Genomic DNA, 23,545 nt, shown 5'->3' on the forward strand with positions numbered 1-23,545 from the left:
AGCTCAGATGTCAAAGCACAGCAGCAGCTCTCCACAGCGATCCTCTATAGCGCCCTTTCTCCCGCAGCTCCGTCCTCATTGGAAGGAAGCAAGAGTGAAAGGCTGAAGTGAAATAGAGCGGGGACGAAGGCAGTGAAGAGAGAGAACGTGGGAAGAAGAGAAAAACGCAAGGGAAAAAAAGCAGCGTCGTAAAAGAGGTGACGGAGCTGTCCTCTCAATAAGAAGGGTGCCAGCGAGCCTTGCTCTCGCTTACGGCCACACCCCCTTGAGCACGCCTGATCTCGTCTGATCTCGGAAGCTAAACAGGGATGGGCCTGGTTAGTACTTGGATGGGAGACCGCCTGGGAATACCAGGTGCTGTAAGCTTTTAAGCGCAGGAGGCGCCCTATCCCCGCTCGCTCGCTCATTCCCCTGTTCACACGTGCAGTGCGGCTTGTCCGTCTCTTTATTTGTCAGCTTTGGCGAGACACGGGTGCTTGTGTATTAGCGTGAGCGTTTTTTATTCTGATCAGGAACAGTTTTACAAGTCCGCAAAGGATCGAGGAAAGGTTTATCGCCAGCTGAAAAGAGACACAGCGCTTCGGCTGTGGAGACTTGTTCGGCTGGCGTTCGGAGAGTCGCGTTTTTCAGAATTGTATTGAGATCGTTTTCCACAGAGCTCAGATGTCAAAGCACAGCAGCAGCTCTCCACAGCGATCCTCTATAGCGCCCTTTCTCCCGCAGCTCCGTCCTCATTGGAAGGAAGCAAGAGTGAAAGGCTGAAGTGAAATAGAGCGGGGACGAAGGCAGTGAAGAGAGAGAACGTGGGAAGAAGAGAAAAACGCAAGGGAAAAAGAGCAGCGTCGTAAAAGAGGTGACGGAGCTGTCCTCTCAATAAGAAGGGTGCCAGCGAACCTTGCTCTCGCTTACGGCCACACCCCCTTGAGCACGCCTGATCTCGTCTGATCTCGGAAGCTAAACAGGGATGGGCCTGGTTAGTACGTGGAGGGGAGACCACCTGGGAATACCAGGTGCTGTAAGCTTTTAAGCGCAGGAGGCGCCCTATCCCCGCTCGCTCGCTCATTCCCCTGTTCACACGTGCAGTGCGGCTTGTCCGTCTGTTTATTTCTCAGCTTTGGCGAGACACGGGTGCTTGTGTATTAGCGTGAGCGTTTTTTATTCTGATCAGGAACAGTTTAACAAGTCCGCAAAGGATCGAGGAAAGGTTTATCGCCAGCTGAAAAGAGACACAGCGCTTCGGCTGTGGAGACTTGTTCGGCTGGCGTTCGGAGAGTCGCGTTTTTCAGAATTGTATTGAGATCGTTTTCCACAGAGCTCAGATGTCAAAGCACAGCAGCAGCTCTCCACAGCGATCCTCTATAGCGCCCTTTCTCCCGCAGCTCCGTCCTCATTGGAAGGAAGCAAGAGTGAAAGGCTGAAGTGAAATAGAGCGGGGACGAAGGCAGTGAAGAGAGAGAACGTGGGAAGAAGAGAAAAACGCAAGAGAAAAAAAGCAGCGTCGTAAAAGAGGTGACGGAGCTGTCCTCTCAATAAGAAGGGTGCCAGCGAGCCTTGCTCTCGCTTATGGCCACACCCCCTTGAGCACGCCTGATCTCGTCTGATCTCGGAAGCTAAACAGGGATGGGCCTGGTTAGTACTTGGATGGGAGACCGCCTGGGAATACCAGGTGCTGTAAGCTTTTAAGCACAGGAGGCGCCCTATCCCCGCTCGCTCGCTCATTCCCCTGTTCACACGTGCAGTGCGGCTTGTCCGTCTGTTTATTTGTCAGCTTTGGCGAGACACGGGTGCTTGTGTATTAGCGTGAGCGTTTTTTATTCTGATCAGGAACAGTTTAACAAGTCCGCAAAGAATCGAGGAAAGGTTTATCGCCAGCTGAAAAGAGACACAGCGCTTCGGCTGTGGAGACTTGTTCGGCTGGCGTTCGGAGAGTCGCGTTTTTCAGAATTGTATTGAGATCGTTTTCCACAGAGCTCAGATGTCAAAGCACAGCAGCAGCTCTCCACAGCGATCCTCTATAGCGCCCTTTCTCCCGCAGCTCCGTCCTCATTGGAAGGAAGCAAGAGTGAAAGGCTGAAGTGAAATAGAGCGGGGATGAAGGCAGTGAAGAGAGAGAACGTGGGAAGAAGAGAAAAACGCAAGGGAAAAAAAGCAGCGTCGTAAAAGAGGTGACGGAGCTGTCCTCTCAATAAGAAGGGTGCCAGCGAGCCTTGCTCTCGCTTACGGCCACACCCCCTTGAGCACGCCTGATCTCGTCTGATCTCGGAAGCTAAACAGGGATGGGCCTGGTTAGTACTTGGATGGGAGACCGCCTGGGAATTTCAGGTGCTGTAAGCTTTTAAGCGCAGGAGGCGCCCTATCCCCGCTCGCTCGCTCATTCCCCTGTTCACACGTGCAGTGCGGCTTGTCCGTCTCTTTATTTGTCAGCTTTGGCGAGACACGGGTGCTTGTGTATTAGCGTGAGCGTTTTTTATTCTGATCAGGAACAGTTTTACAAGTCCGCAAAGGATCGAGGAAAGGTTTATCGCCAGCTGAAAAGAGACACAGCGCTTCGGCTGTGGAGACTTGTTCGGCTGGCGTTCGGAGAGTCGCGTTTTTCAGAATTGTATTGAGATCGTTTTCCACAGAGCTCAGATGTCAAAGCACAGCAGCAGCTCTCCACAGCGATCCTCTATAGCGCCCTTTCTCCCGCAGCTCCGTCCTCATTGGAAGGAAGCAAGAGTGAAAGGCTGAAGTGAAATAGAGCGGGGACGAAGGCAGTGAAGAGAGAGAACGTGGGAAGAAGAGAAAAACGCAAGGGAAAAAAGCAGCGTCGTATAAGAGGTGACGGAGCTGTCCTCTCAATAAGAAGGGTGCCAGCGAGCCTTGCTTTCGCTTATGGCCACACCCCCTTGAGCACGCCTGATCTCGTCTGATCTCAGAATCTAAACAGGGATGGGCCTGGTTAGTACTTGGATGGGAGACCGCCTGGGAATACCAGGTGCTGTAAGCTTTTAAGCGCAGGAGGCGCCCTATCCCCGCTCGCTCGCTCATTCCCCTGTTCACACGTGCAGTGCGGCTTGTCCGTCTGTTTATTTGTCAGCTTTGGCGAGACACGGGTGCTTGTGTATTAGTGTGAGCGTTTTTTATTCTGATCATGAACAGTTTAACAAGTCCGCAAAGGATCGAGGAAAGGTTTATCGCCAGCTGAAAAGAGACACAGCGCTTCGGCTGTGGAGACTTGTTCGGCTGGCGTTCGGAGAGTCGCGTTTTTCAGAATTGTATTGAGATCGTTTTCCACAGAGCTCAGATGTCAAAGCACAGCAGCAGCTCTCCACAGCGATCCTCTATAGCGCCCTTTCTCCCGCAGCTCCGTCCTCATTGGAAGGAAGCAAGAGTGAAAGGCTGAAGTGAAATAGAGCGGGGACGAAGGCAGTGAAGAGAGAGAACGTGGGAAGAAGAGAAAAACGCAAGGGAAAAAAGCAGCGTCGTATAAGAGGTGACGGAGCTGTCCTCTCAATAAGAAGGGTGCCAGCGAGCCTTGCTTTCGCTTATGGCCACACCCCCTTGAGCACGCCTGATCTCGTCTGATCTCAGAATCTAAACAGGGATGGGCCTGGTTAGTACTTGGATGGGAGACCGCCTGGGAATACCAGGTGCTGTAAGCTTTTAAGCGCAGGAGGCGCCCTATCCCCGCTCGCTCGCTCATTCCCCTGTTCACACGTGCAGTGCGGCTTGTCCGTCTGTTTATTTGTCAGCTTTGGCGAGACACGGGTGCTTGTGTATTAGTGTGAGCGTTTTTTATTCTGATCATGAACAGTTTAACAAGTCCGCAAAGGATCGAGGAAAGGTTTATCGCCAGCTGAAAAGAGACACAGCGCTTCGGCTGTGGAGACTTGTTCGGCTGGCGTTCGGAGAGTCGCGTTTTTCAGAATTTTATTGAGATCGTTTTCCACAGAGCTCAGATGTCAAAGCACAGCAGCAGCTCTCCACAGCGATCCTCTATAGCGCCCTTTCTCCCGCAGCTCCGTCCTCATTGGAAGGACGCAAGAGTGAAAGGCTGAAGTGAAATAGAGCGGGGACGAAGGCAGTGAAGAGAGAGAACGTGGGAAGAAGAGAAAAACGCAAGGGAAAAAAAGCAGCGTCGTAAAAGAGGTGACGGAGCTGTCCTCTCAATAAGAAGGGTGCCAGCGAGCCTTGCTCTCGCTTACGGCCACACCCCCTTGAGCACGCCTGATCTCGTCTGATCTCGGAAGCTAAACAGGGATGGGCCTGGTTAGTACTTGGATGGGAGACCGCCTGGGAATACCAGGTGCTGTAAGCTTTTAAGCGCAGGAGGCGCCCTATCCCCGCTCGCTCGCTCATTCCCCTGTTCACACGTGCAGTGCGGCTTGTCCGTCTCTTTATTTGTCAGCTTTGGCGAGACACGGGTGCTTGTGTATTAGCGTGAGCGTTTTTTATTCTGATCAGGAACAGTTTTACAAGTCCGCAAAGGATCGAGGAAAGGTTTATCGCCAGCTGAAAAGAGACACAGCGCTTCGGCTGTGGAGACTTGTTCGGCTGGCGTTCGGAGAGTCGCGTTTTTCAGAATTGTATTGAGATCGTTTTCCACAGAGCTCAGATGTCAAAGCACAGCAACAGCTCTCCACAGCGATCCTCTATAGCGCCCTTTCTCCCGCAGCTCCGTCCTCATTGGAAGGAAGCAAGAGTGAAAGGCTGAAGTGAAATAGAGCGGGGACGAAGGCAGTGAAGAGAGAGAACGTGGGAAGAAGAGAAAAACGCAAGGGAAAAAGAGCAGCGTCGTAAAAGAGGTGACGGAGCTGTCCTCTCAATAAGAAGGGTGCCAGCGAGCCTTGCTCTCGCTTACGGCCACACCCCCTTGAGCACGCCTGATCTCGTCTGATCTCGGAAGCTAAACAGGGATGGGCCTGGTTAGTACTTGGAGGGGAGACCACCTGGGAATACCAGGTGCTGTAAGCTTTTAAGCGCAGGAGGCGCCCTATCCCCGCTCGCTCGCTCATTCCCCTGTTCACACGTGCAGTGCGGCTTGTCCGTCTGTTTATTTGTCAGCTTTGGCAAGACACGGGTGCTTGTGTATTAGCGTGAGCGTTTTTTATTCTGATCATGAACAGTTTAACAAGTCCGCAAAGGATCGAGGAAAGGTTTATCGCCAGCTGAAAAGAGACACAGCGCTTCGGCTGTGGAGACTTGTTCGGCTGGCGTTCGGAGAGTCGCGTTTTTCAGAATTGTATTGAGATCGTTTTCCACAGAGCTCAGATGTCAAAGCACAGCAGCAGCTCTCCACAGCGATCCTCTATAGCGCCCTTTCTCCCGCAGCTCCGTCCTCATTGGAAGGAAGCAAGAGTGAAAGGCTGAAGTGAAATAGAGCGGGGACGAAGGCAGTGAAGAGAGAGAACGTGGGAAGAAGAGAAAAACGCAAGGGAAAAAAAGCAGCGTCGTAAAAGAGGTGACGGAGCTGTCCTCTCAATAAGAAGGGTGCCAGCGAGCCTTGCTCTCGCTTACGGCCACACCCCCTTGAGCACGCCTGATCTCGTCTGATCTCGGAAGCTAAACAGGGATGGGCCTGGTTAGTACTTGGATGGGAGACCGCCTGGGAATACCAGGTGCTGTAAGCTTTTAAGCGCAGGAGGCGCCCTATCCCCGCTCGCTCGCTCATTCCCCTGTTCACACGTGCAGTGCGGCTTGTCCGTCTGTTTATTTGTCAGCTTTGGCGAGACACGGGTGCTTGTGTATTAGCGTGAGCGTTTTTTATTCTGATCAGGAACAGTTTAACAAGTCCGCAAAGGATCGAGGAAAGGTTTATCGCCAGCTGAAAAGAGACACAGCGCTTCGGCTGTGGAGACTTGTTCGGCTGGCGTTCGGAGAGTCGCGTTTTTCAGAATTGTATTGAGATCGTTTTCAACAGAGCTCAGATGTCAAAGCACAGCAGCAGCTCTCCACAGCGATCCTCTATAGCGCCCTTTCTCCCGCAGCTCCGTCCTCATTGGAAGGAAGCAAGAGTGAAAGGCTGAAGTGAAATAGAGCGGGGATGAAGGCAGTGAAGAGAGAGAACGTGGGAAGAAGAGAAAAACGCAAGGGAAAAAAAGCAGCGTCGTAAAAGAGGTGACGGAGCTGTCCTCTCAATAAGAAGGGTGCCAGCGAACCTTGCTCTCGCTTACGGCCACACCCCCTTGAGCACGCCTGATCTCGTCTGATCTCGGAAGCTAAACAGGGATGGGCCTGGTTAGTACTTGGATGGAGACCGCCTGGGAGTACCATGTGCTGTAAGCTTTTAAGCGCACGAGGCGCCCTATCCCCGCTCGCTCGCTCATTCCCCTGTTCACACGTGCAGTGCGGCTTGTCCGTCTGTTTATTTGTCAGCTTTGGCGAGACACGGGTGCTTGTGTATTAGCGTGAGCGTTTTTTATTCTGATCAGGAACAGTTTTACAAGTCCGCAAAGGATCGAGGAAAGGTTTATCGCCAGCTGAAAAGAGACACAGCGCTTCGGCTGTGGAGACTTGTTCGGCTGGCGTTCGGAGAGTCGCGTTTTTCAGAATTGTATTGAGATCGTTTTCCACAGAGCTCAGATGTCAAAGCACAGCAGCAGCTCTCCACAGCGATCCTCTATAGCGCCCTTTCTCCCGCAGCTCCGTCCTCATTGGAAGGAAGCAAGAGTGAAAGGCTGAAGTGAAATAGAGCGGGGACGAAGGCAGTGAAGAGAGACAACGTGGAAAGAAGAGAAAAACGCAAGGGAAAAAAGCAGCGTCGTAAAAGAGGTGACGGAGCTGTCCTCTCAATAAGAAGGGTGCCAGCGAGCCTTGCTCTCGCTTACGGCCACACCCCCTTGAGCACGCCTGATCTCGTCTGATCTCAGAATCTAAACAGGGATGGGCCTGGTTAGTACTTGGATGGGAGACCGCCTGGGAATACCAGGTGCTGTAAGCTTTTAAGCGCAGGAGGCGCCCTATCCCCGCTCGCTCGCTCATTCCCCTGTTCACACGTGCAGTGCGGCTTGTCCGTCTGTTTATTTGTCAGCTTTGGCGAGACACGGGTGCTTGTGTATTAGCGTGAGCGTTTTTTATTCTGATCAGGAACAGTTTTACAAGTCCGCAAAGGATCGAGGAAAGGTTTATCGCCAGCTGAAAAGAGACACAGCGCTTCGGCTGTGGAGACTTGTTCGGCTGGCGTTCGGAGAGTCGCGTTTTTCAGAATTGTATTGAGATCGTTTTCCACAGAGCTCAGATGTCAAAGCACAGCAGCAGCTCTCCACAGCGATCCTCTATAGCGCCCTTTCTCCCGCAGCTCCGTCCTCATTGGAAGGAAGCAAAAGTGAAAGGCTGAAGTGAAATAGAGCAGGGACGAAGGCAGTGAAGAGAGAGAACGTGGGAAGAAGAGAAAAACGCAAGGGAAAAAGAGCAGCGTCATAAAAGAGGTGACGGAGCTGTCCTCTCAATAAGAAGGGTGCCAGCGAGCCTTGCTCTCGCTTACGGCCACACCCCCTTGAGCACGCCTGATCTCGTCTGATCTCGGAAGCTAAACAGGGATGGGCCTGGTTAGTACTTGGATGGAGACCGCCTGGGAGTACCATGTGCTGTAAGCTTTTAAGCGCACGAGGCGCCCTATCCCCGCTCGCTCGCTCATTCCCCTGTTCACACGTGCAGTGCGGCTTGTCCGTCTGTTTATTTGTCAGCTTTGGCGAGACACGGGTGCTTGTGTATTAGCGTGAGCGTTTTTTATTCTGATCAGGAACAGTTTTACAAGTCCGCAAAGGATCGAGGAAAGGTTTATCGCCAGCTGAAAAGAGACACAGCGCTTCGGCTGTGGAGACTTGTTCGGCTGGCGTTCGGAGAGTCGCGTTTTTCAGAATTGTATTGAGATCGTTTTCCACAGAGCTCAGATGTCAAAGCACAGCAGCAGCTCTCCACAGCGATCCTCTATAGCGCCCTTTCTCCCGCAGCTCCGTCCTCATTGGAAGGAAGCAAGAGTGAAAGGCTGAAGTGAAATAGAGCGGGGACGAAGGCAGTGAAGAGAGAGAACGTGGGAAGAAGAGAAAAACGCAAGGGAAAAAAAGCAGCGTCGTAAAAGAGGTGACGGAGCTGTCCTCTCAATAAGAAGGGTGCCAGCGAGCCTTGCTCTCGCTTACGGCCACACCCCCTTGAGCACACCTGATCTCGTCTGATCTCGGAAGCTAAACAGGGATGGGCCTGGTTAGTACTTGGATGGGAGACCGCCTGGGAATACCAGGTGCTGTAAGCTTTTAAGCGCAGGAGGCGCCCTATCCCCGCTCGCTCGCTCATTCCCCTGTTCACACGTGCAGTGCGGCTTGTCCGTCTGTTTATTTGTCAGCTTTGGCGAGACACGGGTGCTTGTGTATTAGCGTGAGCGTTTTTTATTCTGATCAGGAACAGTTTTACAAGTCCGCAAAGGATCGAAGAAAGGTTTATCGCCAGCTGAAAAGAGACACAGCGCTTCGGCTGTGGAGACTTGTTCGGCTGGCGTTCGGAGAGTCGCGTTTTTCAGAATTGTATTGAGATCGTTTTCCACAGAACTCAGATGTCAAAGCACAGCAGCAGCTCTCCACAGCGATCCTCTATAGCGCCCTTTCTCCCGCAGCTCCGTCCTCATTGGAAGGAAGCAAGAGTGAAAGGCTGAAGTGAAATAGAGCGGGGACGAAGGCAGTGAAGAGAGAGAACGTGGGAAGAAGAGAAAAACGCAAGGGAAAAAAGCAGCGTCGTAAAAGAGGTGACGGAGCTGTCCTCTCAATAAGAAGGGTGCCAACGAGCCTTGCTCTCGCTTACGGCCACACCCCCTTGAGCACGCCTGATTTCGTCTGATCTCGGAAGCTAAACAGGGATGGGCCTGGTTAGTACTTGGATGGGAGACCGCCTGGGAATACCAGGTGCTGTAAGCTTTTAAGCGCAGGAGGCGCCCTATCCCCGCTCGCTTGCTCGTTCCCCTGTTCACACGTGCAGTGCGGCTTGTCCGTCTGTTTATTTGTCAGCTTTGGCGAGACACAGGTGCTTGTGTATTAGCGTGAGCGTTTTTTATTCTGATCAGGAACAGTTTTACAAGTCCGCAAAGGATCGAGGAAAGGTTTATCGCCAGCTGAAAAGAGACACAGCGCTTTGGCTGTGGAGACTTGTTCGGCTGGCGTTCGGAGAGTCGCGTTTTTCAGAATTGTATTGAGATCGTTTTCCACAGAGCTCAGATGTCAAAGCACAGCAGCAGCTCTCCACAGCGATCATCTATAGCGCCCTTTCTCCCGCAGCTCCGTCCTCATTGGAAGGAAGCAAGAGTGAAAGGCTGAAGTGAAATAGAGCGGGGACGAAGGCAGTGAAGAGAGAGAACGTGGGAAGAAGAGAAAAACGCAAGGGAAAAAAAGCAGCGTCGTAAAAGAGGTGACGGAGCTGTCCTCTCAATAAGAAGGGTGCCAGCGAGCCTTGCTCTGGCTTACGGCCACACCCCCTTGAGCACGCCTGGTTTCGGAAGCTAAACAGGGATGGGCCTGGTTAATACTTGGATGGGAGACCGCCTGGGAATACCAGGTGCTGTAAGCTTTTAAGCGCAGGAGGCGCCCTATCCCCGCTCGCTCGCTCATTCCCCTGTTCACACGTGCAGTGCGGCTTGTCCGTCTCTTTATTTGTCAGCTTTGGCGAGACACGGGTGCTTGTGTATTAGCGTGAGCGTTTTTTATTCTGATCAGGAACAGTTTTACAAGTCCGCAAAGGATCGAGGAAAGGTTTATCGCCAGCTGAAAAGAGACACAGCGCTTCGGCTGTGGAGACTTGTTCGGCTGGCGTTCGGAGAGTCGCGTTTTTCAGAATTGTATTGAGATCGTTTTCCACAGAGCTCAGATGTCAAAGCACAGCAGCAGCTCTCCACAGCGATCCTCTATAGCGCCCTTTCTCCCGCAGCTCCGTCCTCATTGGAAGGAAGCAAGAGTGAAAGGCTGAAGTGAAATAGAGCGGGGACGAAGGCAGTGAAGAGAGAGAACGTGGGAAGAAGAGAAAAACGCAAGGGAAAAAAAGCAGCGTCGTAAAAGAGGTGACGGAGCTGTCCTCTCAATAAGAAGGGTGCCAGCGAGCCTTGCTCTCGCTTACGGCCACACCCCCTTGAGCACGCCTGATCTCGTCTGGTCTCGGAAGCTAAACAGGGATGGGCCTGGTTAGTACTTGGATTGGAGACCGCCTGGAAATACCAGGTGCTGTAAGCTTTTAAGCGCAGGAGGCGCCCTATCCCCGCTCGCTCGCTCATTCCCCTGTTCACACGTGCAGTGCGGCTTGTCCGTCTGTTTATTTGTCAGCTTTGGCGAGACACGGGTGCTTGTGTATTAGCGTGAGCGTTTTTTTGTTCTGATCAGGAACAGTTTAACAAGTCCGCAAAGAATCGAGGAAAGGTTTATCGCCAGCTGAAAAGAGACACAGCGCTTCGGCTGTGGAGACTTGTTCGGCTGGCGTTCGGAGAGTCGCGTTTTTCAGAATTGTATTGAGATCGTTTTCCACAGAGCTCAGATGTCAAAGCACAGCAGCAGCTCTCCACAGCGATCCTCTATAGCGCCCTTTCTCCCGCAGCTCCGTCCTCATTGGAAGGAAGCAAGAGTGAAAGGCTGAAGTGAAATAGAGCGGGGACGAAGGCAGTGAAGAGAGAGAACGTGGAAAGAAGAGAAAAACGCAAGGGAAAAAAGCAGCGTCGTAAAAGAGGTGACGGAGCTGTCCTCTCAATAAGAAGGGTGCCAGCGAGCCTTGCTCTCGCTTACGGCCACACCCCCTTGAGCACGCCTGATCTCGTCTGATCTCAGAATCTAAACAGGGATGGGCCTGGTTAGTACTTGGATGGGAGACCGCCTGGGAATACCAGGTGCTGTAAGCTTTTAAGCGCAGGAGGCGCCCTATCCCCGCTCGCTCGCTCATTCCCCTGTTCACACGTGCAGTGCGGCTTGTCCGTCTGTTTATTTGTCAGCTTTGGTGAGACACGGGTGCCTGTGTATTAGCGTGAGCGTTTTTTATTCTGATCAGGAACAGTTTTACAAGTCCGCAAAGGATCGAGGAAAGGTTTATCGCCAGCTGAAAAGAGACACAGCGCTTCGGCTGTGGAGACTTGTTCGGCTGGCGTTCGGAGAGTCGCGTTTTTCAGAATTGTATTGAGATCGTTTTCCACAGAGCTCAGATGTCAAAGCACAGCAGCAGCTCTCCACAGCGATCCTCTATAGCGCCCTTTCTCCCGCAGCTCCGTCCTCATTGGAAGGAAGCAAAAGTGAAAGGCTGAAGTGAAATAGAGCGGGGACGAAGGCAGTGAAGAGAGAGAACGTGGGAAGAAGAGAAAAACGCAAGGGAAAAAAAGCAGCGTCGTAAAAGAGGTGACGGAGCTGTCCTCTCAATAAGAAGGGTGCCAGCGAGCCTTGCTCTCGCTTACGGCCACACCCCCTTGAGCACGCCTGATCTCGTCTGATCTCGGAAGCTAAACAGGGATGGGCCTGGTTAGTACTTGGATGGGAGACCGCCTGGGAATACCAGGTGCTGTAAGCTTTTAAGCGCAGGAGGCGCCCTATCCCCGCTCGCTCGCTCATTCCCCTGTTCACACGTGCAGTGCGGCTTGTCCGTCTGTTTATTTGTCAGCTTTGGCGAGACACGGGTGCTTGTGTATTAGCGTGAGCGTTTTTTATTCTGATCAGGAACAGTTTTACAAGTCCGCAAAGGATCGAGGAAAGGTTTATCGCCAGCTGAAAAGAGACACAGCGCTTCGGCTGTGGAGACTTGTTCGGCTGGCGTTCGGCGAGTCGCGTTTTTCAGAATTGTATTGAGATCGTTTTCCACAGAGCTCAGATGTCAAAGCACAGCAGCAGCTCTCCACAGCGATCCTCTATAGCGCCCTTTCTCCCGCAGCTCCGTCCTCATTGGAAGGAAGCAAGAGTGAAAGGCTGAAGTGAAATAGAGCGGGGACGAAGGCAGTGAAGAGAGAGAACGTGGGAAGAAGAGAAAAACGCAAGGGAAAAAAAGCAGCGTCGTAAAAGAGGTGACGGAGCTGTCCTCTCAATAAGAAGGGTGCCAGCGAGCTTTGGTCTTGCTTACGGCCACACCCCCTTGAGCACGCCTGATCTCGTCTGATCTCGGAAGCTAAACAGGGATGGGCCTGGTTAGTACTTGGATGGGAGACCGCCTGGGAATACCAGGTGCTGTAAGCTTTTAAGCGCAGGAGGCGCCCTATCCCCGCTCGCTTGCTCGTTCCCCTGTTCACACGTGCAGTGTGTAGCGGCGAGGCTTAATAATAAGGCAGAATTAAGTGTTTCTGAGCTTTCCCAAATTAGGCCTCATTTCTCTGTTCATCTCTGTGGTGCAGCCACAGAGAAACCATTCATGCAAGGTGATTTAAGGTCCAAGGACAGCTCCCAAAGGGGGATGCATTTAGCTAAGCCTGGCTATCATGATCAATGGTCATCCATTGGTGCCTATCTGTCTAGGGAGTGCGAGTTGGACATCTGGACTGCATTACTAAGTGTCAGGACTAAGTGACTCATATCTCACCTTGATCAACCAATCAGGGACTGGTAGGGCCGAGTAACCCACGTGGGACTCTGATGCCCATGGAACTTTCAGCCAATCAATGAGCTGAAGTTCCTCCAGGTAAAAACAGGCAACACAGAGAGCCTGAGAGATTCAACAAGATTCAGACAAGATTCAGAAGGAATTCAAAGGAGAATTCCAGGGCAGGACGGCCCAGGAGCAGAAGGCTCCCAAGGGCAGGACATTCTCGCAGAGCGCCTCCTGACCATCCTGAGACTCAGCCCGGACAACCACGGAACGGCCAGTGTGTCCGAGTGCCAGAACTTTCCTTTGTTCTAAGAGTCTAGAGTGGAGGTTGCCAGAGAGTAACCAGCAGCAGGCCTCGTGAACAGGTCGGAACTGTGGAAAGCTGAATCACTATTCAGAACTAGCTCTTCATCAGGAACGAACTGGTCCTCTTCCTAACTTGCTGGGACCCACAGTCATCTTTTCTCCTGTGCACAAACTTTGCTAGTTAAAGCCAACAGTGAGTATCAGCAGCACACCGTCGCAAGCCGCACAGCACAGCCTGGCACCGAGCCAGAGAGCGCGGATTGGACAGCAACGGCCTGCAACTGTTTCTTTGTGCCCGCAGGAGATCTGAATCCCCAGAGATTGGATGAGTATTCAACTTCAATGCATTACAGCTCGAGAATTCAATTGTTATCCCAACCAGTTGATATCAATTTAATTCCTAAGAGTTATGTACTTGTTTGAGTATCTAATGTAGAAGTTGTAACCAAGTTCACTTTACGAAACGGTCTTAATGAATGATATACTGAACGTATGTCCTCTTGATATGTGTAACACTTTGTAACTGATTGAATATATATCTTTTGTATTCTGATAACCCTCTCGATAAGATCTGTTAGGTTTATATGCATATTCTATGTATTAATAAATGTATCCTCGTGTATTAGTACCTGTGTGTGCGCGTTGTTTGAGTTATATCGCATGGTTGGATTCTAAAGCCACCAAAAGAATCAACTTTGTGATTTACTGCTACAATTAATAATTGTCTCAGTAAATGCCCAAACCCTACAGAACTGGTGCCTTCAGAGAGCCACTATGATTACATATTTGGCGTCCCTGAACCACTTTTCTCTACATTTATTTGGCGTCCCTGGGTGGGCGTGGCAAGACTGAAATGAGTCAACCAAGCGGAATAATTCAATATAAAACGCCGCGGGTTTCATACACGACAATACAGTGTGCTGAAAGCCGAAAGGAAAAAAAGTTCCCCTTGCTCTTTAAGCAGTGTTTGATTGTTTTGTGATCTTTTGCGATCTACCGGGTTGATTGCATACTTGATCTTGTGGTTTTCTGTGGTAAAACTGTGATTTCGTACTTAAACGTAATACTCTTTAAGTCTAACGATGGTTGCAAAAAGGTCTGAATTCGAGTCGCTATTAAGCACTCTCTCTAGCAGCGACAAGTCTGACCACGATCTCTTCCATATCTCCGTCAGCGGAGAAGCTAGAATAATAAATCTCCATTCTCTGAGAGAGCTAGCGAAGGACATAGAGAGATTTGACCCCGCAGTGTCAGAGAATAATATCGAGAGTTATATTCAGGACCTCAGGTATTACCTGCAGTACCTGCCAAACGCCACAGAACAGGAGAAAGTGTTTCTGGTTAGAAAAACTACCAGCAGAGCTGTACATGAGTGGATGGCTAGGCAGATGAAAGAAGTCTGCAATGATTTTGAGCAGCTGTGTCAAGCACTTATCGAAGAATACAGTGCGTTTATTGACCCGACTGCTGCGATAGCCGCCGCTCTTAACATTAAGCACGAGAGAGCAGAGTCCCCTCGCGAATATTACGAGAGACTTAGACGAACTTATTTTGCAGGGCGAAATGATGAGGGTTGCGAAGAGAACACACATTTCAAGGGTTTATTCATTGTGAATCTCCACCCGTCAGTCAGAAAGATGATCTTAATGCATACAGATGCACAGACCATGAAAATGACTGATATCAAGAGATTCGTGCAGAAAGCCTGGGAGTATGATGTCCAAAGTCGCTCTGAGCAAAAAGTTGCTAAAGCGACTGTGTTCGCCGTCAGAGCCAGCAGGGTTAATTCCCCCCTGCTCGAAGGAGCACAGGCTCCTGAGCTGGCTAAGCCCCGTTCCAAAGCACTCACACAGGACCGCACCCAGCGTCCTAAGTGCCATGAGAACACCGGGGGAGGGAAAGGGCTAGAAAAGGCTGAACAAAAGGATTCAGTAGCCGCCCGCCTGGCCAGGCTTGAACAAGCTTTATTAGGACAGGGACAACCGTTCCCCAAGGCTGCCGGAAGCGTGAATGAGCTGATACTCTCCACTGGAGGAGGCGGAGACCCACCCCCTCTCCCTCCCTCAGTCTATCTGATTGAGCGGAAGGGTTCCTGCCTGGATAAGGTCAGCCACTCCCAAGTGAGTGCTGACTCCACCCCTGAAGTCACAGAGCAGGCAGTAAAACGCAGAGGAAAAGCAGGAAGCTTTTACCTCAAGGCTGCCATGGGAGATGTCTTACCCAGTGAGACACTGATTGACACTGAGGTTGAAAGGTGTTTGATGTCACACGGCAAGCTCAAACGGGTAGAAAAAGAAAAGGGCATGCGACTCAGAGAGGAACCTTTGGTGGATCGCCAGAAAGGCAAGGTGTGGAAACAGGTCAAGGCTCCTAAGCCTTCTGTACAGAAGGAAAGGGGGGCCAAGAGGCAGACTGTGCTCACAGTGCCCACCGAACACAGAAGCCTATGTGAAGATTCCTTCCGTTCCCTCTGGACAAGAAATAAAAATATTTCCTTGTTCCCCAGATATACAGGGAAGTCGTGTCCCGGCTGAGGTCACAACAGCCTCCCTGCCACAGGAGCGGTGCTCCGAGCAGCCGCCTGATCCACCAGGTAAAGCACACCCCTTCTACATCCCTAAAGAGGAGCAGATCTCCCCACATGGCGATGAGAAGGAGCTTTCCCTGTGCACCCTGGCACCCAAGAGGGTTCAGGAACACCACCCCGCAGTGGTGGAAGGGATCCAGATGGCAGGAGACCAGGTTGGTGATGTAGCCCTCACCCTTGGCCCTGAGAGGTCCTCTGTTAGTGAGGATCTGCTTGAGCAGCTGTCACAGGGCCACCGCCAGGTGCCCCTGGTGCAACATTCACAGGTTAGACAGGAGGTCCAGCTGGACGCTGAGACTACTGCGCTGTGGACACACCTGATCCCAGATGCCGATTCCCTCTGCTGTGACCCAGGGAACCTGCAGTCAGGTAATATTACTTCTCACAACTACCAGGTAGTGAGTGAGACTGACCTGATTGTTCCTGCCTCAACGGCAGGGTTGCCAACACACCCAGTCCCCCAGAAGGGACAGGGAATGAAAGCTGAGACGGTTTTCTTACAGCCACCAGCTCAGTCTGTCAGTCTGAGTCTGACCAACAGTGGTTCACCCAGACTGGAGCTGGATGGTCAAGCCACCCGCCTGCCAGTGCAGGACATCGCAAAGAGGGGTGTCAGAACCCCAGCCTGCACTGACATGGGCCTGGTGAGTGATAGTAAGTTCAAAGACAGTGAACTAGCTATCCCAGTGCTGGGGCAGCTCCCTGAACCCCTAGCGAGGGAAGGGGGGAGCGAGCAGGTGTCCTACACCTACCCCCAGCGAACGATTGTAAACATGCCGATAGAGGGATTCCTCAATCAGGAAGTGTGCAGGGTGGACCTGAACAGTGAGAATAGGATAACAATCCCAGATCACTCAGGTGCTCCAGATGACCACTCAGCCGAGGGTCAGGCATGCTCCACCGCTGCACCGCCCCCTGCAGGGTTCCTAGAGCACAGGCATGAACAAATCGAAAAAGCAGATGCCCTGGAAACGGAGGAGCAGCATCAGCCGCTGCGTCAGACCTCCCCAGATTTCCAGGATGTTGGTGCCCAAGATGCCACAGGGCATACTGAGAAAGACACCATGTACATGCTGCGCCAGCTTAGAAAGGCAACAGTCACTCAGAAGGAGATGACTGGGATCAGCCACCCGAAAAGACTTTTGGGAGGACTGATTGCTGCCACCACTGTTGTGCATTTGCTATTTCTGGTAGGTTTGTGTGCTACTGGCACTCTCACCCTGACTGCCCCAAGAAGGCAGGTGTCAGAGATGCCAGAGGGTAGTGACAGACTGTATCAACAGCAGCAAAAGTTGGAAAGCTTAGGGAAAACCCTACAGGCAACTTCCTATGCAACAGGGTTAAACCTTATTCCCCAAACAGTGGACATGATTGTTGGTGTTATACAGTGGGTTTATGCTTGTGTGCAACAGGCCAGAATGTTGACACAAGACCTGTTAAGGGAGTTTAGTGCCACTGTAACCAGTCTAGCCATGGCACAAATCCCAACCCACTTGATTCCACTCTTCTCAGTAGAGGAGTGCGTGACATTAACCCCATCGCTCATAGCTCACCCAGAAGGCAATCCAAGATTGAATTCGGTTCCAAATCTTGAGATGGGTATGGCTACCAAAGCTATCCATTGGCTGTGTCTAAACGATTCACCAATGAAGGGTGTAAAGCTACTAACGAGCAGAGGGAGGTTAATGAACCCCACGAAGAGCAGGTGGGAAGTAAATGGCTGGTCAGCACACCACATTTAACTGACACTATGACTTGTGACGGGCATGATACAGCTACCACAATGCAGCTATCTAACCAATAGTTTTCCTGTAAGTTCCCGAGGAGGCCATAGTACAGCATGGTAACTTAACACTGTACGGTCTGGAACCAGACAACATAAGACCAAACTTGAGGTCTTGGATGCCTTCAGGTGCCACACTATTCAATTGGATAGAAATCCAAGAAACAGTAAGCCCTGAAGAGGTACAGGTAGTTAGTTTGCTTTAATGGAACAAACCTCCAAATCACCCTAGCAGATACCCAACACTGGTGTTGTGGTTTATCGGGGGCTGGGAACAGGAACTGTTGTTATTGTAACACTACTGCCAGGTAGCTGGATCATGACTGACAGTGTACTCTGAATGATGTAGTCTCACATCAAGATGTACTCTGGGTAGCATGAATGAGTCAAAGGTAGCATGTCAAAAGAAAGGAAGTGACTTCTCCCCAAATATCTACCACAGAGGTATCAGATATTGACAGTGAACTTCCTGATGTGTAATTCCTAGACTTAGATAATGTCTCCTACCGTGTTTATACATACTCCAGATGTTATTCATCCTGTTTGTTCCCAATGCTGGTTCTGGTATGAATTCTCGAGGAGTAATGTAGACATTTAAGATTAATGTTCTAATGACAAGGGACATCACTTAACTCTGTTTTGTTTTGAAGGCAACAACGCCTCAGGACCTCGTGACCTTCAAAAAGGGGGGATATGTAGCGGCGAGGCTTAATAATAAGGCAGAATTAAGTGTTTCTGAGCTTTCCCAAATTAGGCCTCATTTCTCTGTTCATCTCTGTGGTGCAGCCACAGAGAAACCATTCATGCAAGGTGATTTAAGGTCCAAGGACAGCTCCCAAAGGGGGATGCATTTAGCTAAGCCTGGCTATCATGATCAATGGTCATCCATTGGTGCCTATCTGTCTAGGGAGTGCGAGTTGGACATCTGGACTGCATTACTAAGTGTCAGGACTAAGTGACTCATATCTCACCTTGATCAACCAATCAGGGACTGGTAGGGCCGAGTAACCCACGTGGGACTCTGATGCCCATGGAACTTTCAGCCAATCAATGAGCTGAAGTTCCTCCAGGTAAAAACAGGCAACACAGAGAGCCTGAGAGATTCAACAAGATTCAGACAAGATTCAGAAGGAATTCAAAGGAGAATTCCAGGGCAGGACGGCCCAGGAGCAGAAGGCTCCCAAGGGCAGGACATTCTCGCAGAGCGCCTCCTGACCATCCTGAGACTCAGCCCGGACAACCACGGAACGGCCAGTGTGTCCGAGTACCAGAAGTTTCCTTTGTTCTAAGAGTCTAGAGTGGAGGTTGCCAGAGAGTAACCAGCAGCAGGCCTCGTGAACAGGTCGGAACTGTGGAAAGCTGAATCACTATTCAGAACTAGCTCTTCATCAGGAACGAACTGGTCCTCTTCCTGACTTGCTGGGACCCACAGTCATCTTTTCTCCTGTGCACAAACTTTGCTAGTTAAAGCCAACAGTGAGTATCAGCAGCACACCGTCGCAAGCCGCACAGCACAGCCTGGCACCGAGCCAGAGAGCGCGGATTGGACAGCAACGGCCTGCAACTGTTTCTTTGTGCCCGCAGGAGATCTGAATCCCCAGAGATTGGATGAGTATTCAACTTCAATGCATTACAGCTCGAGAATTCAATTGTTATCCCAACCAGTTGATATCAATTTAATTCCTAAGAGTTATGTACTTGTTTGAGTATCTAATGTAGAAGTTGTAACCAAGTTCACTTTACGAAACGGTCTTAATGAATGATATACTGAACGTATGTCCTCTTGATATGTGTAACACTTTGTAACTGATTGAATATATATCTTTTGTATTCTGATAACCCTCTCGATAAGATCTGTTAGGTTTATATGCATATTCTATGTATTAATAAATGTATCCTCGTGTATTAGTACCTGTGTGTGCGCGTTGTTTGAGTTATATCGCATGGTTGGATTCTAAAGCCACCAAAAGAATCAACTTTGTGATTTACTGCTACAATTAATAATTGTCTCAGTAAATGCCCAAACCCTACAGAACTGGTGCCTTCAGAGAGCCACTATGATTACATATTTGGCGTCCCTGAACCACTTTTCTCTACAAGTGCGGCTTGTCCGTCTGTTTATTTGTCAGCTTTGGCGAGACACGGGTGCTTGTGTATTAGCGTGAGCGTTTTTTATTCTGATCAGGAACAGTTTTACAAGTCCGCAAAGGATCGAGGAAAGGTTTATCGCCAGCTGAAAAGAGACACAGCGCTTTGGCTGTGGAGACTTGTTCGGCTGGCGTTCGGAGAGTCGCGTTTTTCAGAATTGTATTGAGATCGTTTTCCACAGAGCTCAGATGTCAAAGCACAGCAGCAGCTCTCCACAGCGATCATCTATAGCGCCCTTTCTCCCGCAGCTCCGTCCTCATTGGAAGGAAGCAAGAGTGAAAGGCTGAAGTGAAATAGAGCGGGGACGAAGGCAGTGAAGAGAGAGAACGTGGGAAGAAGAGAAAAACGCAAGGGAAAAAAAGCAGCGTCGTAAAAGAGGTGACGGAGCTGTCCTCTCAATAAGAAGGGTGCCAGCGAGCCTTGACCTCGCTTACGGCCACACCCCCTTGAGCACGCCTGATCTCATCTGATCTCGGAAGCTAAACAGGGATGGGCCTGGTTAGTACTTGGATGGGAGACCGCCTGGGAATACCAGGTGCTGTAAGCTTTTAAGCGCAGGAGGCGCCCTATCCCCGCTCGCTCGCTCATTCCCCTGTTCACACGTGCAGTGCGGCTTGTCCGTCTGTTTATTTGTCAGCTTTGGCGAGACACGGGTGCTTGTGTATTAGCGTGAGCGTTTTTTATTCTGATCAGGAACAGTTTTACAAGTCCGCAAAGGATCGAGGAAAGGTTTATCGCCAGCTGAAAAGAGAAACAGCGCTTCGGCTGTGGAGACTTGTTCGGCTGGCGTTCGGAGAGTCGCGTTTCTCAGAATTGTATTGAGATCGTTTTCCACAGAGCTCAGATGTCAAAGCACAGCAGCAGCTCTCCACAGCGATCCTCTATAGCGCCCTTTCTCCCGCAGCTCCGTCCTCATTGGAAGGAAGCAAGAGTGAAAGGCTGAAGTGAAATAGAGCGGGGACGAAGGCAGTGAAGAGAGAGAACGTGTGAAGAAGAGAAAAACGCAAGGGAAAAAAAGCAGCGTCGTAAAAGAGGTGACGGAGCTGTCCTCTCAATGAGAAGGGTGCCAGCAAGCCTTGCTCTGGCTTACGGCCACACCCCCTTGAGCACGCCTGATCTCGGAAGCTAAACAGGGATGGGCCTGGTTAGTACTTGGATGGGAGACCGCTTGGGAATACCAGGTGCTGTAAGCTTTTAAGCGCAGGAGGCGCCCTATCCCCGCTCGCTCGCTCATTCCCCTGTTCACACGTGCAGTGCGGCTTGTCCGTCTGTTTATTTGTCAGCTTTGGCGAGACACGGGTGCTTGTGTATTAGCGTGAGCGTTTTTTATTCTGATCAGGAACAGTTTTACAAGTCCGCAAAGGATCGAGGAAAGGTTTATCGCCAGCTGAAAAGAGACACAGCGCTTCGGCTGTGGAGACTTGTTCGGCTGGCGTTCGGAGAGTCGCGTTTTTCAGAATTGTATTGAGATCGTTTTCCACAGAGCTCAGATGTCAAAGCACAGCAGCAGCTCTCCACAGCGATCCTCTATAGCGCCCTTTCTCCCGCAGCTCCGTCCTCATTGGAAGGAAGCAAGAGTGAAAGGCTGAAGTGAAATAGAGCGGGGACGAAGGCAGTGAAGAGAGAGAACGTGGAAAGAAGAGAAAAACGCAAGGGAAAAAAGCAGCGTCGTAAAAGAGGTGACGGAGCTGTCCTCTCAATAAGAAGGGTGCCAGCGAGCATTGCTCTCGCTTACGGCCACACCCCCTTGAGCACGCCTGATCTCGTCTGATCTCGGAAGCTAAACAGGGATGGGCCTGGTTAGTACTTGGATGGGACACCGCCTGGGAATACCAGGTGCTGTAAGCTTTTAAGCGCAGGAGGCGCCCTATCCCCGCTCGCTCGCTCATTCCCCTGTTCACACGTGCAGTGCGGCTTGTCCGTCTGTTTATTTGTCAGCTTTGGCGAGACACGGGTGCTTGTGTATTAGCGTGAGCGTTTTTTATTCTGATCAGGAACAGTTTAACAAGTCCGCAAAGGATCGAGGAAAGGTTTATCGCCAGCTGAAAAGAGACACAGCGCTTCGGCTGTGGAGACTTGTTCGGCTGGCGTTCGGAGAGTCGCGTTTTACAGAATTGTATTGAGATCGTTTTCCACAGAGCTCAGATGTCAAAGCACAGCAGCAGCTCTCCACAGCGATCCTCTATAGCGCCCTTTCTCCCGCAGCTCCGTCCTCATTGGAAGGAAGCAAAAGTGAAAGGCTGAAGTGAAATAGAGCAGGGACGAAGGCAGTGAAGAGAGACAACGTGGGAAGAAGAGAAAAACGCAAGAGAAAAAAAGCAGCGTCGTAAAAGAGGTGACGGAGCTGTCCTCTCAATAAGAAGGGTGCCAGCGAGCCTTGCTCTCGCTTACGGCCACACCCCCTTGAGCACGCCTGATCTCGTCTGATCTCGGAAGCTAAACAGGGATGGGCCTGGTTAGTACTTGGATGGGAGACCGCCTGGGAATACCAGGTGCTGTAATCTTTTAAGCGCAGGAGGCGCCCTATCCCCGCTCGCTCGCTCATTCCCCTGTTCACACGTGCAGTGCGGCTTGTCCGTCTGTTTATTTGTCAGCTTTGGCGAGACACGGGTGCTTGTGTATTAGCGTGAGCGTTTTTTATTCTGATCAGGAACAGTTTTACAAGTCCGCAAAGGATCGAAGAAAGGTTTATCGCCAGCTGAAAAGAGACACAGCGCTTCGGCTGTGGAGACTTGTTCGGCTGGCGTTCGGAGTGTCGCGTTTTTCAGAATTGTATTGAGATCGTTTTCCACAGAACTCAGATGTCAAAGCACAGCAGCAGCTCTCCACAGCGATCCTCTATAGCGCCCTTTCTCCCGCAGCTCCGTCCTCATTGGAAGGAAGCAAGAGTGAAAGGCTGAAGTGAAATAGAGCGGGGACGAAGGCAGTGAAGAGAGAGAACGTGGGAAGAAGAGAAAAACGCAAGGGAAAAAAAGCAGCGTTGTAAAAGAGGTGATAGAGCTGTCCTCTCAATAAGAAGGGTGCCAGCGAGCCTTGCTCTCGCTTGCGGCCACACCCCCTTGAGCACGCCTGATCTCGTCTGATCTCGGAAGCTAAATAGGGATGGGCCTGGTTAGTACTTGGATGGGAGACCGCCTGGGAATACCAGATGCTGTAAGCTTTTAAGCGCAGGAGGCGCCCTATCCCCGCTCGCTCGCTCATTCCCCTGTTCACACGTGCAGTGCGGCTTGTCCGTCTGTTTATTTGTCAGCTTTGGCGAGACACGGGTGCTTGTGTATTAGCGTGAGCGTTTTTTATTCTGATCAGGAACAGTTTTACAAGTCCGCAAAGGATCGAGGAAAGGTTTATCGCCAGCTGAAAAGAGACACAGCGCTTCGGCTGTGGAGACTTGTTCGGCTGGCGTTCGGAGAGTCGCGTTTTTCAGAATTGTATTGAGATCGTTTTCCACAGAGCTCAGATGTCAAAGCACAGCAGCAGCTCTCCACAGCGATCCTCTATAGCGCCCTTTCTCCCGCAGCTCCGTCCTCATTGGAAGGAAGCAAGAGTGAAAGGCTGAAGTGAAATAGAGCGGGGATGAAGGCAGTGAAGAGAGAGAACGTGGGAAGAAGAGAAAAACGCAAGGGAAAAAAAGCAGCGTCGTAAAAGAGGTGACGGAGCTGTCCTCTCAATAAGAAGGGTGCCAGCGAGCCTTGGTGTCGCTTACGGCCACACCCCCTTGAGCACGCCTGATCTCGTCTGATCTCGGAAGCTAAACAGGGATGGGCCTGGTTAGTACTTGTATTGGAGACCGCCTGGAAATACCAGGTGCTGTAAGCTTTTAAGCGCAGGAGGCGCCCTATCCCCGCTCGCTCGCTCATTCCCCTGATCACACGTGCAGTGCGGCTTGTCCGTCTGTTTATTTGTCAGCTTTGGCGAGACACGGGTGCTTGTGTATTAGCGTGAGCGTTTTTTTGTTCTGATCAGGAACAGTTTAACAAGTCCGCAAAGAATCGAGGAAAGGTTTATCGCCAGCTGAAAAGAGACACAGCGCATCGGCTGTGGAGACTTGTTCGGCTGGCGTTCGGAGAGTCGCGTTTTTCAGAATTGTATTGAGATCGTTTTCCACAGAGCTCAGATGTCAAAGCACAGCAGCAGCTCTCCACAGCGATCCTCTATAGCGCCCTTTCTCCCGCAGCTCCGTCCTCATTGGAAGGAAGCAAGAGTGAAAGGCTGAAGTG

General features: G+C 51.0%; 9 non-coding genes and 16 pseudogenes across 9 annotated transcripts; all 25 read left to right on the forward strand.

Annotated features, from left to right (window-relative positions):
- Positions 1–247: 247 nt before the first annotated feature.
- LOC148667202 (5S ribosomal RNA) lies at positions 248–366 on the forward strand. Its single transcript, XR_015937370.1, has one exon. It is a non-coding gene; the product is annotated as a 5S ribosomal RNA (ribosomal RNA).
- Positions 367–903: 537 nt separating this feature from the next.
- Positions 904–1,022, forward strand: LOC148667203 (5S ribosomal RNA; annotated as a pseudogene).
- Positions 1,023–1,559: 537 nt separating this feature from the next.
- On the forward strand, positions 1,560–1,678 carry LOC148667204 (5S ribosomal RNA). The gene has a single exon (XR_015938200.1). It is a non-coding gene; the product is annotated as a 5S ribosomal RNA (ribosomal RNA).
- A 537-nt stretch (positions 1,679–2,215) lies between these two features.
- Positions 2,216–2,334, forward strand: LOC148667205 (5S ribosomal RNA; annotated as a pseudogene).
- A 536-nt stretch (positions 2,335–2,870) lies between these two features.
- On the forward strand, positions 2,871–2,989 carry LOC148667206 (5S ribosomal RNA; annotated as a pseudogene).
- A 536-nt stretch (positions 2,990–3,525) lies between these two features.
- On the forward strand, positions 3,526–3,644 carry LOC148667207 (5S ribosomal RNA; annotated as a pseudogene).
- Positions 3,645–4,181: 537 nt separating this feature from the next.
- LOC148667208 (5S ribosomal RNA) lies at positions 4,182–4,300 on the forward strand. The gene has a single exon (XR_015937371.1). It is a non-coding gene; the product is annotated as a 5S ribosomal RNA (ribosomal RNA).
- Positions 4,301–4,837: 537 nt separating this feature from the next.
- LOC148667209 (5S ribosomal RNA) lies at positions 4,838–4,956 on the forward strand (annotated as a pseudogene).
- A 537-nt stretch (positions 4,957–5,493) lies between these two features.
- LOC148667210 (5S ribosomal RNA) lies at positions 5,494–5,612 on the forward strand. The gene has a single exon (XR_015937372.1). It is a non-coding gene; the product is annotated as a 5S ribosomal RNA (ribosomal RNA).
- A 537-nt stretch (positions 5,613–6,149) lies between these two features.
- On the forward strand, positions 6,150–6,267 carry LOC148667211 (5S ribosomal RNA; annotated as a pseudogene).
- Positions 6,268–6,803: 536 nt separating this feature from the next.
- On the forward strand, positions 6,804–6,922 carry LOC148667212 (5S ribosomal RNA; annotated as a pseudogene).
- Positions 6,923–7,459: 537 nt separating this feature from the next.
- Positions 7,460–7,577, forward strand: LOC148667213 (5S ribosomal RNA; annotated as a pseudogene).
- Positions 7,578–8,114: 537 nt separating this feature from the next.
- On the forward strand, positions 8,115–8,233 carry LOC148667214 (5S ribosomal RNA). The gene has a single exon (XR_015938741.1). It is a non-coding gene; the product is annotated as a 5S ribosomal RNA (ribosomal RNA).
- Positions 8,234–8,769: 536 nt separating this feature from the next.
- LOC148667215 (5S ribosomal RNA) lies at positions 8,770–8,888 on the forward strand (annotated as a pseudogene).
- Positions 8,889–9,425: 537 nt separating this feature from the next.
- Positions 9,426–9,534, forward strand: LOC148667216 (5S ribosomal RNA; annotated as a pseudogene).
- A 537-nt stretch (positions 9,535–10,071) lies between these two features.
- LOC148667217 (5S ribosomal RNA) lies at positions 10,072–10,190 on the forward strand (annotated as a pseudogene).
- A 537-nt stretch (positions 10,191–10,727) lies between these two features.
- Positions 10,728–10,846, forward strand: LOC148667218 (5S ribosomal RNA; annotated as a pseudogene).
- Positions 10,847–11,383: 537 nt separating this feature from the next.
- On the forward strand, positions 11,384–11,502 carry LOC148667219 (5S ribosomal RNA). The gene has a single exon (XR_015937373.1). It is a non-coding gene; the product is annotated as a 5S ribosomal RNA (ribosomal RNA).
- A 537-nt stretch (positions 11,503–12,039) lies between these two features.
- LOC148667220 (5S ribosomal RNA) lies at positions 12,040–12,158 on the forward strand. The gene has a single exon (XR_015937374.1). It is a non-coding gene; the product is annotated as a 5S ribosomal RNA (ribosomal RNA).
- Positions 12,159–19,756: 7,598 nt separating this feature from the next.
- LOC148667221 (5S ribosomal RNA) lies at positions 19,757–19,875 on the forward strand. Its single transcript, XR_015939081.1, has one exon. It is a non-coding gene; the product is annotated as a 5S ribosomal RNA (ribosomal RNA).
- A 537-nt stretch (positions 19,876–20,412) lies between these two features.
- LOC148667222 (5S ribosomal RNA) lies at positions 20,413–20,521 on the forward strand (annotated as a pseudogene).
- Positions 20,522–21,057: 536 nt separating this feature from the next.
- Positions 21,058–21,176, forward strand: LOC148667223 (5S ribosomal RNA). Its single transcript, XR_015938439.1, has one exon. It is a non-coding gene; the product is annotated as a 5S ribosomal RNA (ribosomal RNA).
- Positions 21,177–21,713: 537 nt separating this feature from the next.
- Positions 21,714–21,832, forward strand: LOC148667224 (5S ribosomal RNA; annotated as a pseudogene).
- Positions 21,833–22,369: 537 nt separating this feature from the next.
- Positions 22,370–22,488, forward strand: LOC148667225 (5S ribosomal RNA; annotated as a pseudogene).
- A 537-nt stretch (positions 22,489–23,025) lies between these two features.
- LOC148667226 (5S ribosomal RNA) lies at positions 23,026–23,144 on the forward strand (annotated as a pseudogene).
- Positions 23,145–23,545: the final 401 nt, after the last annotated feature.

The sequence above is a fragment of the Lepisosteus platostomus genome, chromosome 5 (assembly GCF_059453375.1).
Source record: "Lepisosteus platostomus isolate fLepPlt1 chromosome 5, fLepPlt1.hap1, whole genome shotgun sequence".
NCBI classification, from domain to species: Eukaryota; Metazoa; Chordata; class Actinopteri; order Semionotiformes; family Lepisosteidae; genus Lepisosteus; species Lepisosteus platostomus.